Genomic DNA, 23,058 nt, shown 5'->3' on the forward strand with positions numbered 1-23,058 from the left:
GTTCCCGAGGCCCAGAACAGGCCTGGGAATAGAAGCTTTGTAGCTATGGCCCTGGAGAATGTGGTCAGTCACTAAGCAACCAGCCAGGCACACACAAACTGTGCTGTAAGTTGAGAACGCACACTTCGCAGGGTGGCAGCCCACCTTTGGCCTGTTGTTGAGGAATCCCACAGCTTGGGACAGCCAGGCACGTGGTGGAGGCTAACGGGTAGGCTGGAGGGGAGTGGCTGAGCCAGATTTGCCAGACGCAGCGCAGAGAGTAACAAGCCTCTCGTGATGTGTGCCAGTGACCTGGTCCTGAGTAACTGGAGACAACCATTGTCTCTTACCAAGCTACTGGCTTGGGGGATGATTTCCGACAGGACCGGGAGATTCTTCCCTCAGTGATGAGGGCCTTTGCAGGAAGTGAGGACGAGGACAGAGAATCAACCTTTACTGAGGAACTGCAGGTGCCCCGGGTCATGCTAGGTGTTTTCTGCCAAGTGCATTCTCATTTTTTTTCCCTTAAAATCGTCATGTGAGATGTGTTCACACTTTCATGGTCAAAGAAACTAAGGGTTAGGGGAGTAAGTGACTTACCCGGAATCACACAGCTTGTCGTGCAAGAGCCAGGATTCCTAGCTAAGTCCATCTGAGGTCAGAGCTCATGCTCTTTCCATGACCCTCTTACCTTGGGAACCCTTGGGTAGCATGAGCAGGCCCATCTGTGGGCTCAGCCTTGTATGGTGGGGAAGAGGGCAGCGACTTGAATGAGCGGGACTCATTTCCTCTCCTCAAGACCTCATACTCCTTGGCTGTGTCTCCTGGTCTGTCTAGTCACTAGCTGTGGCTCTTGGACAAGTCGCATGGCCAATCTGTGCCTCAGTTTCCTCACCTGCACCAGTGATAGCAATAGTGCCGATTGTGTTGGTTGCTGTGAGGAGGGTGTGGGTGGAACGCTTACGGCTGACGCCAGGCCCCAGCATGACCGCTGTAGGTTAACACTGTTATTAGGACATGTTCTCTGTCTTTGTATGTCTTGTGTCAATCGAGGGTCACTGTGTGGCATATGGCTCTTGACCTATCAAGAAAAGCCTGGTCCCCAGGTGCCCTCTCCAGAAAATTAAATTTCAGACTAGGTTCTACTGAAATGCTGATTATTAAGCACTGGGGAAGCAGCCCTTCATCTAGATGGCCTTTTATCACCGTGGTACAGGCAGGTAGGGTATTATTACCTTAGCTGAAAACCTGTGTTTAGCAAGGGGTTTGTGCTGGAGGTTTAGCCCTGTGTGCTGTTGTTAAGCTGCTCTCAAAAGGCTTTGGAGAGGAGAGACAGCACCTCTGTGTACTGGTCACGGAGGATTACCTAACCCCCCACGACCTGCTTGTGAGGGGCCACATCGGCCCTCCTGCTACCTAGCCTCCTTCGTAGGGAGGAGTGGGGGGAACTGAAATCCCGTGGAGGGGACCCACCAAGTGCTGGAGATGGTCAATGCCAAGGGCAGTGTGTGGAATCATTGCACATATGGTGGCAGAAGGAAGGAGGGGGCCTGTGTTGGTTTGCTGTGGCTGCCGTAACAAACTGTCCCAGACCAAAGTGTGTTTTCGCCCAGTGCTGGAGGCTAGAGGCCGAGGATGGAGGTGTCGGCGGGGTTGGTGTCTCCTGAGGCCTCTCATTGGCTTGCAGATAGCCGCCTGTCCTCTGGAATCTGACACAGTCTTTCCCCTGTGCGCATGTGTCCCTGGTGTCTTTGTCCACATTTTCTCTTCTTATCAGAACACCATCATATTGGATTAGGGCTGACCCTAGGGCCTCATTTTAACTTAATTATCTTTTAAAGGCCCTGTCTCCACAAAAAGCCACCTTCTGTGGTACTGGGGGTTAGGGCTTCAACTTAGGAATTTTTAGGGGGGACACAATTCAGTCCATGACACGGTCTTTCCTGGTATTTATTGGATTAATCCTAGATGCTTTGGAGACCCATGGCTCATTCCCTCCACCTTCCAATGGCTTTTGCTAAGAATCAGAACCCTTATGTTCTGGATCATACTCCATCTTCGCCACATTGCTTCAGGACAGACATCATGCCTGTTTCATGGATGGAGGCACCAAGGCTTCCTGCAGCTGTCAGTACGGTCTCAGTGAGCATGGTGGGTGAGCAGCAGAGCTGGCCCAAGACCCGTGGGACCCCCACGTCCAGGCTCTCCCCTTTCCACCTGCCCGGCAGGTCTCCACTGGGGGAGACTTTGTCCTCCAGGGCATTTGGTAGTGTTTGGAGACGTTTTTGGTCGCTCCGGCTGGGTTGGGGGTGCCCCTGGCATCTAGTGGGTAGAAGCCGGGGATGCTGTCAAACATCCTAGAATGCACAGGGCAGCCCCGCACAGCAGGGAACGATCTGCCCTCAAATGTCAGTAATGCCAAGGTTGAGAAACCATGCTTAAAGATGAGCTTCTTGTCACCTGGAGCAGCTCAAGGATAGCTTTACAGGAAAAGGTGCTGAGGGGGATTCCTGTCAGGCCTGAATAACCACGGTAACCTCCGCCCTATGGAGAGCCACCATCCTGGAGCAGTTTCCTCCAAATATCTGAGCTGAGCAGCATCCCTAAGGCACTGGTGGGGGCTGGTGCTCTCCATCCCCTCCCCTGGGGATTCGGACTCCGGGTTTTTCTTTTTCTTCAAAAACTTTAAAAAGAATTTGTAGTTTGCGTGAGTGTCTCAGAGGATGTTTATCATCAGAAGTTTGGAAACGTCCTGATAACAGTGAGCACACACTGTGGTTGGGTGGGGCTGGTCTTCCACGACCCCGCTCATGGTCGGGAAAGATGACCCTTGTTTCGTGGATTTGCCTTTTGTCCCCACAGTGTGGAAGCTCGACATGACCAAGCACTGGAAGAACACGTTAAATTCAGTGAGGTGTGAGTGACTCAGAGTTTCCACCCTTCTGGGAGGTAAATTTTGAGCTCCTAGTGTCCTCCTCATACCTCTTCTGACGGGCAGTGTGGGCGGCATGTTGGCATGGGGGAGTACAAACCAGTCAACTATAGACCTAGAGATTTGCTCTTAGATCTAGGGTAAGCTAGATGTGTTACCCTGGACAAGCCATGGAGGTGTCCTGAACCTCAATTTTCTTTTCTACAAATTGGGAACAACAGTATGTGTCCTTATCAGGGAAGTCTTTCTTTTTTCAAGAAAATAATGAGATGATGCCCTCAATTCCGTCACGATTCTTGAGAATCATCTGTAGACCTTCTCAAAACTATGAAAAGCCCACAGCACACCCCGCAGCTATACATTCAGTCTTGAGGATGGGATCCACATTTATTTTTATTTTTTGAATTTTTGAGAGAGCGAGAGCGAGCAGGAACAGGGTTGGGGAATAGCAGAAGGAGAGAATCTTAAGCAAGCTCCATGCCCAGCATGGAGCCGGATGTGGGGCTTGATTTCATGACCCTGAGATCATGACCTGAGCTGAGATCAAGAGACAGAAGCTTCAAGGATGTACCACCCAGGCACCCTGGGACCTACATTTAAAAGTAGTGCTTCTTTTAAAAACTCCACTCCTAAGTTCCTTGAAAACTGTAAAGCTCCCCCAGAAAGTGCCTTGCAAACTGGAAAGTGCCGTTCTGTTAGAAGTTACTGCTCCCAGCAGTAAATAGTGCTGTCGCAGTTTCCTATTTGGCCTTGTCAGATCATCAGACACATTTGACTACCTAAGCAGATGGTGGCATTTCTTGTGGATATTTTGAAAAAATAGGACAGTTTCCCATCTGCCCGCAGTGACTCAGGAGCTGCCTGTCCTTCCCAGAGGCAGGAGCAGTTGTTGAACGTCTTCCGAGGATCCCTCTAGCCTCAGGGAGCCTTGGTGGTGCCTCCTGCCAGGGCAGGGGCTGTCATGGGAGCACGCTGCACACCAGCACAGGGCACAGCCAACCAAGGGCCACAGTGCAAGCGTAGAGACAGGGGCTGGACCCTGCATGGCCCATCTTCCTCTGTCAGTGGGGATGGCTCCTCTTTGCCTGAGTCTGGATGATGAGGGATGAGGAAAGGGACCTTCCTCTGTCACCTGGCCTGTTACCTAGGAACATGGGGATGACAGTAGAAACAGAAGGATCTTGGTAGCCAAAAAGCTCTGGGCAGGGCTGGGGAGAATCATTGTGGTTACTTTTATTATTATAGTTAATATGGCTATGGGTTTCCAGCTTCCCCAGCAGCAACCACACTCAGGGTGAGACTGGCCCCATCTGGCTGTGCCCGTGTCTCATTCCTTATCTAACCCTCAGCCTAGAAGCAGGAGGAGCTCTGTGTACTGGTGACAGCCTGGCTGGTGGTGGGTTGTGAGTGTGGGGGTGTCTTCCTCTGCAGAAGGGAAAACACTTTAGACTTTGCAAGCTGGAGCCTATACAATGGTCCTCTTCATCTGGGGACAGAGTGGGGTCACCAAGAGGTGACTTTAGCATCTCTCTGAGGTACCTGCAGTTGGGAAGAGCTCATCTTATCTTGTAGTAAGTTCTGCTCTTGCCTTGGAACCAAAAGCCTAAAAATGCTGACAACTCTTGGACTCCTCAGCATATAACTGCCCCTTGGTTGCCCCTCTGCAGGCCCTTCTTCCAGTGCAGACCTGCTCCTTCCAGCCTCCTCTGAGGACATCCCACTTGCCCTGAGTTTATGAGGCTGGGCAATATCCTCCATCTGCTTGGGACTTTCTTTCCTATTTTTCTACACCAATGTTGTCTGCTGGCCTACCCTGCAGGGAATGGTTCACTCCACGCTAGTTATGCTATGGGCTGTGAGGCCTTGCCAGGGATTCCCCTGTGTCTGGGTCTTTGAGAAAGCCCCAGACCAGAAGGCCTTCCTTTCAGCCACCCCGGGTCCTGGACCACTGAGCTCTGTGCCCCATCCAGTCATGGCTGCCATTTTCTCGCCATGGAACGGAGAAGCAAGAAGTGATGTGGGGCTAAGACACTGGGCCAGAGGATTATGGGAGTGAGTTTTACAAACTGTAACAGGTAGCTGAGTCATTCTGGGTAGAAATCTAAGAGTAAGAGAAAATATTAAAGGAGGAGAGAAAGTTCTTTTGCAACTACTTAGACTTCTAGAACAAGATCGTCCAGCCCTTTGGACTTCGAGAGGGGAAATACTCATGTTAGTTGAGGATGCGGAGCTGTCCTGAGGAGCGTTTATGACTCTCTTTCTCTCTAACACTGCCATGTGCTCAGGCATGTGCATATCTGCATGTGTGTGGGCTCACGCACACATTCAGACACACAGATCCCTGCCGTGGGCCCTCTGCTCACAGAAGGGTGTCCACATACATCACCCGCAGGCTTCCACCGGACCCTGTGTGCACACTGCAGAGCACACCTGCCTTTTCTTATTATTTGTGTTGCAGTTGCCAAGCGCATAGGGATCCAGTTGGCTATGTTTCCTCATTCCCAAACTCGACGACATGGGTCTCAGTTACTCACTACAGTGAGGACCTCCCCCAAGGAGGGACCCCTCCAGGGCAGGGACTGTGTCTTAGTTGTTTTTGGATCTCTAGTTCCTAGTATGGTACCTGGCACATGGTAGGTGCTCAGTAATTGCTTGTGAATCTGAGTCTGGGATCTAACTCTAGGTTATAAAATGTGGTAGAGACTGTTGTCTCTATGCAGCCCTCTCTTCTGCCTGAGTGTGCAGCTAAAATAAATTGTTAGGTTTGGACCTAGAACTGAGATCTCGTGACAGAATGTGAATGGGAATGATGAGTGCCGCTTCCAGATCTGGCCTGTCTGAACTTCTCCCACTGTGTTCCTCTGTGCCCTTTCTCCCTTCGGGCTGACTGGAATGACGGTGGCCCAAGGAACCCTTGAAAGCCAGGCACTCAAGGCCGTAAGACAGCTGCTGGCCAGGGTCCTGAAGGATGATGTGGCCCAGAGCTGTGTGCTCAACCTGAGAACCCACCCTGGGTATTCCCTGAGGAAGAAATAGACTGCTTATTATTCAAGCCACTGAATGCTTTGGATCTGTTACCCTAGCGAACACTCACCCTGTGACTGTAGGCCTTGTTTTTCAGCCCTCTAGTCCCAGCTCCCAAGGAAAAGTTGTGTGCTCATGGAGCCCATGGTGCTAGATTAGGCTGGAGAGCCTCTCTGCTCTTAGATATACATGCCCCTCCCTTAGACCTCAGCTCACAAGATCCTTATAGTAGGCTCTGAGTTCTGATTCCCAAAGGAATAAGAGAAAGACAGAGGAATAAGTTCAGAGGGGGTTCTCCCAGAAAACGGATATCCCAGATTTATGGTGACAAGATGATCCTGGTGGCTCTCTCCCGGGGCCCTTATGCTGCTCTGTCTGTTTTCCCATTTGAAAAACTAAAATAATCAGGGTGATCTGGGTCCCTGTGGTCTAAGAAGGAAGGACTTATTAAGGACAGCATCTTAGGGACTTAAAAATAAACTATTTAAATGGGGAGACAGTGAAACAATGTGGCGCAGAAAGAAAGAGCCCTGGGGAGAAGCCAGAGGACATGACAGGAATGCTAATATAATGGGTCTGTCAGTCAGGGATGCAGAGAGGCACTGTTCCCTCTGTAAACCCACACATTTATTTTAGCTACAGTGTTTGGCCCCATTCCAGGGCCCAGGGTCACCTTTTGGCTTATCAATGGTACCCCATAAGCTGTACAGTCAGTAGCAGGGGTGGATGACTCACACTGGCCGAGATGCTCAGAACATCTTTTCTGGGAGGTGTTGGTGTCCTGGGCTGGGACTTTCCACACCCATTGCTTAATCTCATAATATCCCTTCTCAAAGGGCCCTTCTCAAAGACCAGCTCAGGAACCCCAGCCGTAGTTGCCATCTTGTTTTTAGGGAATACAGTAAATGAGTAAGTGTATTCATGGCAAATGGGGGAGTGCATTTAAAGAGTAAAATAATTTTAGTGCTATAAAATAATGCATGATTACTGTAGAAAATGGGAAAATTCAAATACTTACAAAGAAAAAAATTTAAATGCCTACAATTCTATCCCTCAGAGATAACCACTATCAATACTTTGATATATGCCTTTTTCTTTGTCCTCTCCTTCCTTTCCTCCCTCCTACCCACCCCTTCCTTTCCTTTTCTCCTTCCTTCCTCCCTCCCTTCTCTCCCACACCAATTTGATGGATCCTGTCATTCCATCTATCTAGTTATATTTAAACAGTATGGGATTCTATATCTTTTCTACACCTGTTCATGTAGCATACTTCCATATCATTAAATAGAACATCATTTTAAATAGCTGGAATGTGTTGTGTTACATGACTCAACAGTGGACGAGGTTCTTTTGTTTGTAACTTTCTCCTCACCCGTGGGATCTCTGTGTCTTTATTACTGAAAGTGTGGTCCACATGAGGCATGGTTAATGTATCCACATCAACTGGGAGCTTGATAGAAGTGCAGAATGCACACCGAGCCAGAATGTACATTTTAGTACAATTGCCAGGTGATTCATGTGCATGTTAAGGCTTGAGAAGTCTGGGTCCTGTCCTGTGGTTTTAGTCTGATGAACTTTTCATGCATATATGCGTGCATTCATTTATTCATCTTCATGTAGTATAATGACCCAGGCACATGAAAGGCAGGAGGAAATAGAAATGACTAAGAAACCATAGTTCCAGCCATTGAGGAGCTCAGAGTTCCCCTTGTAAAGGAAAGACAGACTTTGGGAACAAAATAAACATAACCTGCCCTAGAGGTCTGTGGGAGCACAGAGGAGAGAAGCATCTAATTTACCTGTATCCAAAAGTGCTTCACAGAGGAGGGAGTGATAGAGCTGGTTATTAAGGATGCATAGGAGTTGGGAAGAAAGGAACATTTACACAAAGGGGACAGCTTGTGCAAACACACAGGCACATGGAGCAGATGCTGTAAGGGTGATGGGCTGTTTGAAGTGACCTTAGAGAAAAATGCATGGGCAGCTCCTTAGAGGCCTTGCTTGCCACCTGGAGAGTGTTGGCATTGGCCATTAGGTTAAATGGAACCTCAGCTCAGCATGTGAGTGATAGATACCACGTGGTTTGATTTTTAGTCTGGTTCCTCTGGCAAGTGAGGGAGGATGGACTGATTGGGGGAGATAGTGATCACATAGATGGAATCCTAGGTGGGAAGTGGACAGGAGCCCCATGAGGGTCCAGGAAATGCGGTAGAACCAACAGGGCTTGGTGACCAATCTCACGGAGGGGGCGGGGCGGGGGAGGGAAAAGGAGGCATTCAGGATGATCCCTGCCAGATTTCTCTCTGCGGAGTATGAGTACATGGTCAGTTGTCTTCTTGAGGTGGGAATACAAGACAAAGAACAGATTTGGAGTGGGCATGTAATGAGTCCTGTCACTCTGTCTGCTCCCCTTCCCCCCCGCCCCGTGATCATGGTACCTTTTCTCAGCTCTGTTTACCCGGAATGCATGCCTCACCTTCATCTTCTGCCAAATACCCAGCTTTTCTTCCAGGAATGACCTCCAGAAATCACATCCGTGACCTGAGCTAAGTGCAGATGAGAAGCTAACTGTTTGCTCTCACACGACTGTGGAACTGCCCGAACATGAACATGCTAGGACCTCCTTTTACCTTGACTTGCTGTGATAGAAGAAAAGCCTGACTTGGATCAACTCAGGCACTTTGAAAAACCAGAAGGATCTTATTACAGGGAAGTTTTGACCTGTGAGATGGCCCCACAGCAGGAGCCCCCAAAACAGAGGGCAGCAAAGTTTAAATTTCTCCTACACCCCAACATCTGTGCATGCTGGGGTTTAATTGTTTTCTTTCTCTTTCTCACAGCATCAGATCCCTGCGGGACTGAAGTGGAAAATGACAGGGTTCCAGGCTTTCTGTTCTGCAGACCCGCTGAGTGTGTTTGCCCGGCCCCATGCCCACTCCCCCTGCTTCTCGAGCTGACACAGACCTGCAGCCCTTCCCTTCTCTATGCACTTCTGGCTTCGTGTAACTCACTGAGGCACGGACGTTTTAGCAGGAAAAGGGCACTTAGCGGAGAGGGACTGTTAATTGCTAAAGAAGCTGTCTTCCCTTAGTCATTTCCTCTCGGGGCGGGGGTAGCACTTTATTCCCCTCTTACTTGGTGTCCACTAGTAATGGCTGCGAGAGGCCTTAATTTTTCCTGCCCTGTCCAGTATGGTAGCCACTGGCCAGTTGTGACACTTTAAAATTTAAATTTGACTCATTAAAATGAGATAAACTAAACATTCAGTTCTTCAGTCACTCCAGCTCCCTGTGTGCTTGGCGGCTGTGTGCTGAACAGCATGGGTATGGAACATTGCTATCATCACAGAAAGTTTCATTGGATGCACAGTTTTATCCCATTGTGTCCAGGTATTTCTCAAAAGCTATAGGACCGGAAGGTATGCGAGCTAGGATCTGTCCACTTTAAAACAATGTTTTTTAGAGTCCAGGAACCACCAGGCACCTTAAATTAGGGGAGGACAGGTGGCCCACAGCCCTCAGAGGCCTCATGGATACTCTAGGAACCGTGCAGAGAGCGAAACTAGGGGAGGTGACTCCCCAAGGTAGCCCTGCAAAGGGCTGCATCCTGGCAGCTTCAGCGCCAGGACAAGAGGTCCTGCTGCATTTGGGGAGCGTGCAGGTGCATTTGGTCATGGGGTTGCCCTCTAGCTTCCTGCAAGAAAAAGAATCCACCCTGCCTTCAGCATTGTGCACTGTTTCCACAGGTCAGCAGAAGTGTGGCCTGCAGGGCACTGGAGCAGGCTCTGTCTTCCTCTCATTGGTGTGTGGGCAAGATGGCTGCTGCTGTTGTCTGGTCTGCTGGCATTGGGGAGCTGCTCGCCAAGCCCTTCCTGTCTGCTCCGTGCTCTCTACAAGCCGCTGATGGGCTGGGCAAGTGGCATAGCTATCAGGGGGGTCTGCCAGCCCAATGGGAAGCCCAGCTCATCTCTGAAGCTCCGACTTGCTCCAGGAGAAGCACTGCCTGAAGTCTTGGTTTCCCTTTCTTTAGAGACACCTCATAAGTTGAACTGAGTCTAGATGCAGGATGAAGGGCAGAGCAGCACTTTGAGAAAAGGCCACTGAGATGAACCAGGTAGACGCTTACAGGAGAAGCCTCCACACAGGGACTCATGCTTAGAAGGTGATGACCTGCCTCTCCTGCCGGAGCTTTTCTCCCCCTTCCCACCCTCCCTTCCTTGTACTGTGAAGGCTTAGTAGTGGGCAGAGGAGCCTGTGTCTGTCCCTCGCCATATTCTCTTGTCTCCCTGGTAACAGTTATGCCTCTTCAGTGCTCCCCTCTCCTGGGTCTTTTTGAGGCTAGACTTTCTCAGCAGGGCCATAGTGAGATGTAGAAATGCAGGACACATAGGACCTGAGGCCAGGGGCTTGCTCTTCAAGAAGGCTCTGAAAGCTGTGAGCTTCCTTACAAACCAGCTGAGGGCAGCTCAGAGTGTCTTGGCCACTCTTGCATTAGCTAAAGTGATGTGTTGTTGTTTCTTCCTGCTTCCTGGACGGGATGAGGGGGTACAGACCCATGCCTGTAGGCCTTCTTCCTCCCCTTTCTTTCCCCTTCACCTCCTAAGACCTTTTTAATTGGGGCACACACAAATATTCACTGGCCAGTGGGGTCAGCCAAAATCTGCCGTAGGGCAGAGTGTGGTTAAAGAGTCATGACAGCTAACGAAATCTTAGCTGTCACAGCAGAGTAGGGCAAGAGTGAGACCTGCTTTCAAGCAGGAGAAATTGGTTGGATATAGTGGGATTTTAGGAACATCACTCTGTCTAAAAGTACGCCATCTAGAATTGATAAGGTCTGAAATTCCAGTATTAGAAATTCATTCTTTTGGCTCTCTGTATTGTCTTTAGAAAGAATTAAAAGGCAAATATCCCTATTTGTGGGTAGGCCCCTTTCTTAAGCATAAAATAGGTTATAGAAAATGGGGCAGAGAACAATTACATGGGATGAACTTGTCATCTGAAGAGTTGAGCAGATTTATATACAGAATAATTGTGGTTCACCAAAGACAAGCTTTTCTTAACATCCCAATTTTATTTGGGATTGACTCCAGTTAGGTAGTCTAGACTGAGTTTCTTTAGTTTGTGATACAATCGAGATCAAGATTTTCCTCCTTAATACCTTGGTTTCCCATATTCCATTCTGTCAGTCAGGGACAGAATGAGACCAGACCTCAGAAACTCCTGGACTCCTATATTTTTTCTTTATTGGGCCATTCCCATTCCTTAAAGACACTCCAGGGAGCTCAGTTCCAATGGCACCTTCTGCCTGCCTGCTCTGGGCCCAGCATTTATTCAGAGAAAACTCACAAGGCAGACCTGATAGGCAGAATCCTATTAATCATTTAGGATGTTTTCAGCTACAGAGAACAGAAAGCTTAAGTAAATGATGTATTAAGTGATACATTTGTTGAGTTACATACCCAAAATCCTGGAAGTAGGTGGAGATGGTTTCAGGTTGGTTAATGTCTGTTTCACCATGTGATCAGGGACCATTTCTTTACAGGAGTCTCTTTCTGTCAATTGAAAAATCTCTCTCTCTCTCTCTTTTTTTTTTTCTTTTTGGTGGAAGCTACCCCATCATTCCTCTCATATCTCATTGGCCAGGACTAGGCCACATGATCCTTAACCCAACAGTGGTAGGAGCATGGGATCACTATAGACTAGGATCCATACCTTGCCCTCCTGGGGAAGGAGGATAGACATAAGGTCACCCTTCCCAAGGATATGGACCCAGAGAAAAGCATAATGATGCAAACCAAATAGGATCTACTGGCCAGGAAGAAGAGGGTGATGGGTTTGTGTGGTCACAAGGGAAGTCATGAACACACAAGGGAAAACAGAGCCACGTCTCTATTTGAACTTCCTATCAAGCCAGCAAACCTACAGTCCTGGAAAAAGCTGAAGAACATGGACAGCAGCCGCATAAACACTTGAGTCCCCAGGTGGATGCAGCATAGAAGCACACCAAGCAGTGATCTGCTTGGAGTTAGACAGGGAAGGACTCCTGGTAGAGATGTATTTTGAGCTGGGTTCTGGAGAACAGGTTCACTAGGCATGGGCTGGCAAGAAAGAGGGGCAGAGACATTTGAGGTGGGATAACAACAGGTTCCAAGGCAGGAATGTGGGAATTTGTCCTCTCCTCGTGAGTATGCATGTGGATGGATGTGGGATTTGGGTCTCAGTTATGATAAGACTCTGACCCATGAAAGTATGTTATATCCCCAGTACCTAGGACAGCCCTAAGTAATCTAGTAATGCTTGTTGTAGAATTGGATTAATGATGATTATCTGGTGGAAGAGTAGGGAGGAGGCAGGAATGAACAGCATACTAGGGCAGTCTGACGCTCTTTTTATGGGTTCATTAGAGTCCCTAGGACCAGGGAAATCATACTCAACTCCTTCAGGGCTTCTACACAAAGGAAGTGACTTCATCCTTAAGGGCTCCATCCAGACAGAAACCTTTGTACTTCTCTTTGTGCCGTCTCTTTGTCAATGAGCCAGGCTAGGTTGTCCACCGAGGTCAGGAAGTTTGGCATCAGATGGTGTCCTGGCGAATAGGATTTGTCCCTCTTCTATGAGTCATGGCTATGGAGGGTGCTGGGGAGCTGAATACCTGAGGAGGCAGAGAGGGTGTGATGGGTGAACTGTTGGGAGGCTTTGTCACACGGTGTCTCCTTTGCTGCTGGAGTCAGGTCCCATCCTGGCCAAACCTGAGTCAGGGAAATGTGTATAATTTGCAGGGCTAAGCACTAAAATGAACATAAGGGCCCCTTGTTAAAAAATTGGTGAGAAGTTCTGGAGAGTGACTGCAGAGATTTAAGCCAAGTGTCGGGCCTTTCTAATCCCAGAGTCCTTCTAAGCATGGGACAGCTGTGCAGATGGGAAGGCTGTGAAGCCAGGCCTGGAGGAATGCGCCCACAACCCATTCCTAAAGGGGCAGAAGGAGAGGTTCCTGGTGCTGTCTCGATCAAGAACTTTGTCTCCTCTCATAGACCCAAATTTATAAATGTATAGCAGCATCGTGCTGGTGAAAGTCACTATTTTACAGATTGCTGGGGCTCCTTCTTTTTGGAGGAATGAGGGAAATAACAGGGTGCTTAAAAGCATTTAGTTACAGCAACAAAAGAACAAAGGAAACAACAAGAAAGCTATTATGCAAATGTGCGTCCATTCACTGCCATTCAGCCTTAGGGAGCCTCATGGTATATTCAGAAGTTTCTGCTTGTTTGAATTATTAGTCCCTCTATACTTAATATCATGCCTCTCTACAATTATTTATGGTTTTCCTTTTTTTTTTTTTTTCCTCTCAGTACATTAGTAATTGGCCTCTTCCATCTCCTGGTCTCATGTGGGCTTCACTGCTATCTTGACTAAAACCAGCAAAGAAAGGCAAAGGGAGCATGGATCCTGCGGGAGGCTCAGCCAGGCAGAGGCACCCATGATGCTGCTCTGTAACAACAATTTTGCTTTGGGACAGAGGAAGCTGAGAAGTATCTTCAGAGGGTCCTGGGCAGCAGGGTCAGGGCAGTGAGCGGGAGGGGCTCATGCCGCTGTCTGTGGTCCTGAACCGTGATGTGTGTCCTCTTCTTTCAGACATGACCCAGCCAGACGTTATGGAACTAGGGGACGTTGGCCCTTAAAAAGAAAAATCCTGTTAAAGACCTAACACACACATTTCCGGCATCATGTGTGCCTGCATTAAAAGGACTGCATTATATTCAAAATACGTCTTCCTGCTTTTTAGCATAAGAGATACAGTGTTCAACTAAATGACCGAAGGGGAAGAAGTTTGCTTCTGGACTCTTCTTGGAGAGTTCAAGCCACAGAATGTGTTGGTCTGGGGCCCTCATCCACCAGACTTCACCTCAGCAACTCCATGCCCATGTGTCCCCCTGGTCTGTCTTAAGTCCGGGCCCATCCGGCTTCCACCACTGGGGAAATGCCACCCCTGAGGGTGTGATGTGTAGATCAAGAAGGTGGGATTCATTTCTTATCAGCTCTGAGATATTTTCTCAATGAATGAGTGAGTGAAGAGCTCAGACTCAGAGGGAGGGACTGGGTTGTGAATGTTCAGATGATTTGCTGGGGTTTAGGTGATGAAAGAACTGGACTTTCTGCTGAAAATGGTTTGGTCCAGACTCCCACTGTCCTGGAAAGTGGGAGTTTTGAAGATTAGTCATGACCTTGTGCTCAGAGGGCATGGGAGCATTTGTAGGCCACAGGTCCTCTCCAGGGGTGTCCCAATATCCGGGACGAGTGCTTCTGCTCTTCCTCTGACTGAGTCATACTTGGCTTTAGGAGAAAGGGGAACATGGGTCTTGGTCCCCCTCTAGTTGGTCCTTCTCACACTTAAGCCCTTTGTCTGCATTCTACCTCATCACCATCCACCACTGCCCCTGCCCCTAATTTTTATGATCTGATAAAAAAAAAATCTGGTCTTGCTATTGAGCATTGCTGTTCTGTCTGTCGGGGAGGCAGCCAGTCTGACAAATTAATCAGGAAGAAGGTGCTTGATGAGACTGCTGGGAGGTTAATTTGTAACCCCTCTCAAGGAGCACACTTGCTTTCTGGCGGGGGCCTTGTGCAGATAGTACCGCGAGAGCTCCTGGCACCTGGGAGCTGCCTTCCCTGCTGCACGGGCCACCCCTGCACAGGGCCACGTGGGCGGTGCTAAAGGCAGCTTCAGTGACAGAGTGTGATTCTCATGTCGAGGCCTTGGCTTGGGAACAAGCCCCAGGTTGGATTCTGGGGGGTGGGGGGGTCCTGTTTCCCCTTCTCTGCTGCTCGCCTTCTCCCCTCTGTGCTGGAATGTGGCCTGTGATTCCTCACCTCAAATCTGTCCTCAAGATGCCCATTTACCCTGCTGCTGCCTCAGCCTCCCCAGGAACTGGTGGGAGGGGGTAGGAAGCAAGCTCAGCATGGCTGATGGCACCATTTAGAAGAGGAGGCTAGGGAATGAATGGTCCCTCCTGCAGCTCAGCCTCATCTCCTTAATGGATCCTAATTACCCCGTCCTGCTTGTGGCTTCTCTCGAGGGCTCACCTATCCTGATGATGGATGAGGTGAATGAGAGAGGTGGCCAGCTGGGGTGGAGGAAACCTCCCCTTCTCTCCTAGGGGGTGGGAGTGTGGGAACTTTAAATCAAGCTCGGAGGTTTTTTTAAAAAGATTTTTTTATTTGAGAGAGAGAGCAGGAGCACACAAGCAGGGCTGGGAGCAGAGAGGCGAGGGAGAGGGAGAGAATATCAAGCAGACACCCTGCTAAGCACAGAGCCTGACCTGGGGCTTGATCCCACAACCCTGAGATCATGACCTGGGCCAAAACCAAGAGTTGGACACTTAACTGACTGAGCCTCCCAGGCACCCCAAGCTCAAAGACTCTGATATAGGAAAGGGACCATGGCAGAATGAACTCTTCTCCCCTCTTCTCCCTTAAAACCTGGCCCAGGGGGCTTTAGCTTAGAAGGAAGATGGTGGGTGGGGAGAATTCGCCCTTTTGGTGTGAAGCCCTGGGAATACAGGACAATAGAGAGATGGGCGAGGCTGTCAGCTCTGTGGAGGACTGACTCTAAGGCAGGACAGAGAACTGGGTTTTATGACACCAGTGCCAGGTCAGTAGCAAGCCCACATCCACTCCGAGAAGGCCAGCCTCCACCAGAGCTGAGTGGCTCTTTCTAAGTCAGGGTGGTGCTAGGACTGATCTCGAACTTATTCCATATCTCCACAGACACACGACCAGGGAGGACTTAGTAAGTGAACTACAGATCACGCTGGGTCCCAGACACAGATCTTTGACCCTGGGGTCAACAGGAGCAGATGCTAGATGACGATGATTATGCTTTTTCAGCAGATTAGCCAGATAAGAGAGAAGGAATAGCATGGTTCTGCTTTTAAGTCACATCTACTCAGGAGGAAGGAGTAGAACCCCCTCTTCCTCGACCATGATAAGCTTTAGTGTGCTCTGGGAAAGAACAATCCTGATATGACTTGGTGAGTTATTATTATTTTGTCACTTGTTCTGTGCCATGGCTTCATTATAGCTCCTCACAAACCTTGTGTATCTTACTCATCTGTGTCCACTTGGCAGGGTCCACTCCGCCTGAGAGTTGGCTGTTGCTGCTCGTGGCAGACACACAGCGTAGCAGATGGGGTGAGCCAGGGGCCAGAACTGAGCCCCCCTTCACAGCCGGGATGTTAGCCCCAGGTTTCCATTGAGGGCAAGAAGGTGGTAGTCCCCAAGAGGTAACAGTATGAGAGGCATTTCTAGCTCTTTCTCCATGTTCCCTCTCTGGCCCCTCATTCCTGGTGGCTGAGGGTGACTGTGTGCTCCTGGGTGCTCTCTTTCCGAGGAGGCTGTTCTCATGCATGGGCTCTCCTCCTCTGCTTGTCATTATGTGGGAGGAGGTCTTTATTTGTACAGCTGTGGTGGCTAGCCTCCAGGTGGGCCCCCACACGTTCTCGCCTCCTGGAATTCTTTACATAGCGTCTCTCACACTGAATGGAGCTGACCTGTGTCACCAGTAGGAGAGTCCAGAAACGATGCGGTGTGGCTTCTGAGCCTAGGCCACAGAAGTCAATGCAGCTTCGGTTGGTCGGTCTCTGGGGTCACCCATTCTGCGGGAAGCCAGCCGTCCTTCACACAGACACAGACACCTGTTATGGACTGAACTGTGTCCCACCCCCTGTTCATATGTTAAAGTCTTAACTGGAAACCCCTCTGCTTGTGGCTGTATTTGAACTTGGGGCCTTTAAAGAGATAATTAAGGCATCAGTCTTTAGAGGACACCCTGATCTGATATGCCTTCTGTCCTTCTAAGAGGAGGAGATTAGGACATAGATATGCGGAGGGAAGATCCAGTGCAGCCGCGGAGGGAAGACTCCAACTACAGTCAAGGACAGAGGACTCAGAAGGAATTAACCTAGCTGATACCTTGATGTTGGATTTCTAATTTCTGGAACTGTGAGAGAATTCGTTTTTATTAAGTCCCTGGCCTGTGGTACTTTGGTGTGGAAACTCAAGCAAACAATAGACCCTTCAGGCAGCCCCAGGAAGCCGCCAAGGTGTAGAGTGGCCTCCTTGGCAGTCCTGTCTGTGAACTACCTTGAAAATGGAGCCTCTTGCCCCAGCAGAGGCTGCAGATGATTCCAGCCTCCCAGCTTTCAAGTTTTGCAACTGAGGCTCCAAGCATCATGAGGCAGAGACAAGACATCCTCAGTGTATCTATCTAAACTCCTCACTCACCAAAACCATGGGTTAATACATGATTACTATTGCATTAAGTCTACTTTTGGGACCATTTGTTATGTGGCATTATAGAACCATACACCAGGTCCACTGTGACTGAGACATTTAACTCAAGCAGGAGGAGAAAGGCCATTTTGAGGAGCTCATTTGGCCACAGATCTAAGCTGTCCATCAGCAGAGCACTGTGTCCCAGATCACGTGGCGACACCTTCCTTGGGAGGGGCAGGCCCACATTGGTGAGTGCTCTCGGATGTCTACATAGGCGGCTGTGGGCTGTGGTCAGAGCTCCGAGAACAAGAGTCCTTTTCTGGAGATGGAGCTTAACAGTCACATTCTAATGGGAGATGGGGGACTTGGCCTTCAGAGGGCTCTTCAATCCTTTGTGGACACACTATTTCATTCCTATACCCACACCCCATGGGGGGTTGGGGACCAGCAGGAACCTATGAGGGTGGGCTTGGGGGCTATCAGAACAGCATCTCCCTGAGGGGAAAGGCCCAGGCTGGGTTTCCAGCTTCCTGCCTTCCAAGTTGAAAAGAAGCAGCTAAGTGTTATTGATCCAAACTCCAGGGGGAAGATTTGCTAGGAGGTCACTGGCACCAGCGCATCACTTAGCTGGTATTCATTATTCAGTGATGGGGGTGGGGAAGAGAAGGGCTGGCATTCTGCCACCAAGCCTGTTCTCCCAGAAGAGGAGATGACGTGGGAACTTGGAGAGACAGTCAGCCAAGAAAGGGTCAAGGGCGATTTGCTCACATCCTGGGAGAAAGGGTGTTTGGTGGATGGTACTAGGAGGAGTCCTACCTCCCTGGCAGCCCTGGGGCCTCTAACCTTTGGCTAGAAAAGGGGAAAAGGAACTTTGGGTGACACTAGGCCTGGCCCTTCTCTGAAGACTCTTGTGTATTCCTGTTTACTCAAATGCCCACAGACATAAAATGTCCTACCTATTTTGAGCCATGTATTGTGTTGAAACTAGCTTTTACAGTGACAGAAATGGTAATTAAGTCCTGAGGCCCTAAAGTGGACCAGGGTAATGCACTCAACAAGATCCAGAAATCATGGATTTGGCCACTTCCCAACCTTGCGATAGGCTAGGCTGAGCCTAGAATTGTCGAATTAGATCATGTTGATGAAAGTGCTTTGTCACAGTTAACACGTCCATCAGACAAATGTCAGCTGTCACCATCACATTGTTATTATTATTATTATAGTCATTATCATATTCCCAGAAATACGTGTCCAGAAACAACACTGTCTTAACAATAGCCATGAGAAGTGACGGGGGTTGGATGTGAATAAGAATGCTCATTGCAGCGCTGTTTGGAAATGACCCAAAAGCCCACAGAATGAAGAATGGGTAAATAAATTATGATATCTTCACCAAATGGAATTTTTTACGGCAGCGGAAATGAATGAAGCCCACGTACTACCTGGGTGGATCCTGGTAACATAATGAGCGGGAACAAAAAGTCCTAGAGGCCTATACCCAGTGTGGTGTCCTTTTCTAAACTTCGAAATTAAAACTAAAAAGTACAATACAAACCATATACATATTGGTAATACTACTGGAAAATAAAGCAAAAGAATGATAAGCACAAGCTTTGATATCATGGTCACCGATGCCGGTGATACAGGTGGGGAACAGTGAGGGAGGGGATGAAGCTGGGCGAGGAGCACGCAGATATGTTGTTCATATTGTTCTAAATTTGGAAATGGATGGGGAGCAAACATGAGTGAATGAGTGAGCACACAAGCCATTCATGAAACAATGCCAGTAGACGGTCATAAGCAAGGATGATGACTAGTCCAAGTTGAGTACCTAGAACCTGAAATGCATTTTTTTTTTTTCATTTAGAGAAAAGTGTGGGGGTACCTGGGTGGCCCAGTTGGTTCAGCATCTGCCTTCAGTTCAGGTCATGATCCCGGGGTCCTGGGATCAAGTCCCGCATCAGGCTCCCCTGCTCAGTGGGGAGGCTGCTTCTCTCTCTCCCCCTGCCATTCCCTCCCCCACTTGTGCTCACTCTTTCTCACTTAAATAAATAAAATCTTTAAAAAGAAATAAAAGTGTGATGTTGAGTGGATGTTTAGCATTAGATGCCCAAGTTGATATTCTAGAAAAGTCAGTAAGTATTTTCTAAGGGTGTTGAGGATGCTTCTATAGCACACTGTGCCCAGAAATGCCCTCATAATACACCATTTTAGAGAGAGACATGTTCCAGTCTTTCTTATGTCCAGGTACAGGCATAGTGAAGGATACATAAAGTATGTACGCCACTGGGCAGGATTTACACCTGTAACTAGTACTGAACTATGATAATTAGTGCTTCTGTAAACACTTTTACATTTTTTAAAGAATTTTATTTATTCATTTCAGAGAGAGCGAGAGAGCACAAGCAGGCAGAATGGCAGGCAGAAGGAGAGGGAGAAGCAGGCTCCCCGCCAAGCAAGGAGCCCAATGCGGGACTTAATCCCAGGACCCTGGGACCATGACCCGAGCCAAAGGCAGCTGCTCAACCGACTGAGCTACTCAGGCATCCCTACATTCTTACATTCTTTTGGTGTACATCTGCATAGGTTTCCTGTGGCTGTATGTCTAGTAGTGAAACTGCTGGGCCATTGAGTAAGTGTATGTTCAACTTCGGTAAATGCTGCAGTATACAGAACCCATCGTAGCAGTCTGTGCTCTCGCCAGCATGGTTCACATTTTTCTTTCTCCACATCCTTGCCAGAACTGAGTATTGTCAGTCATTCAAATGTTCATCGTCGTGTTGGCTCTGAGGTCATATCTCACTATGGTTTTATTTTGTGTTCCTTTGAAGATTAGGGAGGCTGAGCATCCTTTCACATATTTATTGGTCTCTGGGAAATTTCTTCTTATGAAGTGTTTGAGTCTTTTGCCCACTTTTCTATGGTGTAATTTGTTATATTCTTTCCGAATCTTGATATCCTTTTTATATTCTGTATATGAGACTTTTGGAGGATTTATATATTCAAGATATATATATTTGGGAGAATATGTATATTCAAGGTTATTTTGGCTTTTCTTGGATCTTTGCATTTCCATTTAAAGTTTAAAACAGATTCGGGGCGCCTGGGTGGCTCAGTTGGCTAAACAACTGCCTTCGGCTCAGGTCATGATCCCGTAGTCCTGGGATCGAGTCCTGACCCATGTTGGGCTCCCAGCTCCATGGGGAGTCTGCTTCTCCCTCTTTCTCCCCTCTCATGCTCTCTCTCACTCTCTCTCTCTCTCAAATAAAATCTTTAAAAAATATAAAATTTAAAATAGATTCAAATTTTATTTATTAATACAGAAAACCCAAATGCTCATGAACAGGAGAGTGGATGAATAAATTGTAATTTAATTACACAAAGGAATATTACACAGCAGTCAAAATGAACGAATTTCTGTAACTTGAAGCAATATGGATGAACCTTAGCAAAGTAATTAGTATTTGGTTGGAGACAAAAAGGTTCAGAAGATTACAGCACAGTGCCCCCCCACTTTTTTTTTACAGTGGTAAAAGCAACTAAAAAAATCTTTGCTTTAAGAAATATATACAGATGTATTAACACTATATGAAAAGGAAGTAAACAACAACTCATGATTCAGGATGATGGCTATCTTAGGTGGGGATAGCAGGAGGGTGGGATGGGAATGGCTGCATGATTAGGTGGAAGTTACTGTGAAGATCTTAGCTTTCTTGTTAGGTGGTGGATTTGAGGGTGCTTATTGCATTGCTAAAATATATATAAATACTTGAATAAATGACTACTGATGAAACGTTATATGGATTGAGGATTATAATTAATCTGAATTAGTGCAGTTTAGGATGATTATACAAAAAATGGTTGGAAACTTAGGATTACATGAGGACACCACTGTCATCCCCTTTGTTGTGAGGGCCCCCCAAGGATACTATGGACTGAGCAGAAGGACCAGTGTCAAGATGCATGTTACATATTAGTAAAACTTTAGAAGCAGTTGCTTCTAAATTTGATTTTAGAAAAATAAATTGAAGTAGAGGCTTTACTTTTTTCTTCCTGCATCCCAGTATGTCTTGTGTATTCCCTGGGGGGTATACATGTCTCTGCCCTAAGCAAATGGAATTTTAAGCCAACTTCCATTTTAGATGGCTCACCCAGTTGGCATGTGGAAGACGAAATGGCGTTTTAGATGGAGCACTCAGTTGGCATGTGGAAACCAGATACTCTCTAGAGCATTTAGGAAGCTATTGATGCACTCCCACTGAGAAAGGACAAGAGCCTAGAGAGTGGTCCTGGGGAAGGGAATGAAAGAAGGAATTTGAGAGGTATGTAGGAGAAAAAATCCACAAGACTTAGTTTCCTTAACAGAATACACAGGAGCTAGAAGAACTGTATTTGTATTATTCTCCACTAGTGACCACCATTTTCTTAGAGCCAGAATCTGTTTGTTTCAAACTCTCGGGCCTCTCACCTTCCTATAGAATTCCTGTAGAATGCAGATACGTTTATATAGGTCCCCAGGCAGTTTCAACCTTCAATCTGATGCTTGCTCACTGAAGGACTAATTGGTGGTGTGCTCCTTGCTGACAGCCTTCAGATGTTGAAGGGAACCAGCAGCCCATGAGGGGGCCTGATGCTGCTGAAATCTGGAGGCTGGTGTGGCTTGAGGGTGAGGATTTTTAAAAAATATTTTATTCTTAAGTAATCTGTATTTCAAACATGGGGCTCGAACCTGCAACCCCGAGATCAAGAGTTGGATTCTCCACTGACTGAGTCAGCCAGGTGCCTGAAGGTGAGGTTTGCCTTTCAAGGAAGTACTGTACAGCTGCCTCTCAGATCCCTGAACTTGGGCTCTTCCACTTCCTCTGACAGCCTGCCAATCAGTTGGCTTGGACATGCTTCCACAGGCTGATTTATTTATTTAATTTTAAAGATTTATTTATTTGAGAGAGAGAGAGGCTCATACAAGCGAGGCAGAGGGGTGGAGGGAGAGGGAGAGAGAATCCTCCAGCCGACTCCCCGCTGAGCAAGAGCCTGATGCAGGCCTCAGTCCCAGGAACCTGAGATCATGACCTGAGCCAAAACTGTGCTATAACTTGGAACCAATAATTGGGTGCTTAACCCACTGAACCACCTGGGTATGCCCCCTTCAAAAGACTGATTTTAACTGAGAGCTTCAGATGAATTATGGAGTGGGCTTAGAGGAACCACAGTCCTTGAGGGTAATTTGGCAACAGCCAGGTCCTCAATCCTTGGAATTTTGGGAAAGAAGGCCATATGTTAGGTCACAGAGACTGAAAAGGCTTAAAGTATTTTGAACTAGACAGTCACATGCCCCCTTAGGAAAAACAAAGGCTTGCCTTGTTGGGGTGCTAGGTCAACCACCTACGTGCTCCCTCCCCCCATCCTGGGCCTTCATTTATTTGCTTATAGGACAGAGGTATAGAACTAAATGAGTCTTAAGGTGTGGGCAAACATACTGTGAAGAAAGCAAGGGACATTTTTGGCGAGCAGCCCATCCCCACCTTCTGGAAGTTGTGGGTTCCTGCGTGAGTTAGGAACTGCTGGGCATCTGGGTCTCCTGGTCTCTAGTGGCCCCACAGCTGGGGGACTACGTAAATGAGCATATGTGACAATGCCTAGCTCATGGATGACTCTCACAGAACATCAGATTTTTCCTTTACTTTTGGTTGCCAAATGGAAGAAGTGGTGGTCTGGGCTGGCTCTGACTATATGCAGGATTGCAGTTGTAAGGGAGCTTCTGGGGGCCTGTGTGGCCCACTGGAGATGTTTCTCTTCAGCTGGATGACTTTCCCTTGGCCCTCGGCCCATGCTGGGAAAGAGGTGGATTAACAG

The sequence above is a fragment of the Lutra lutra genome, chromosome 11, assembly GCF_902655055.1.
Source record: "Lutra lutra chromosome 11, mLutLut1.2, whole genome shotgun sequence".
Taxonomy (NCBI): domain Eukaryota; kingdom Metazoa; phylum Chordata; class Mammalia; order Carnivora; family Mustelidae; genus Lutra; species Lutra lutra.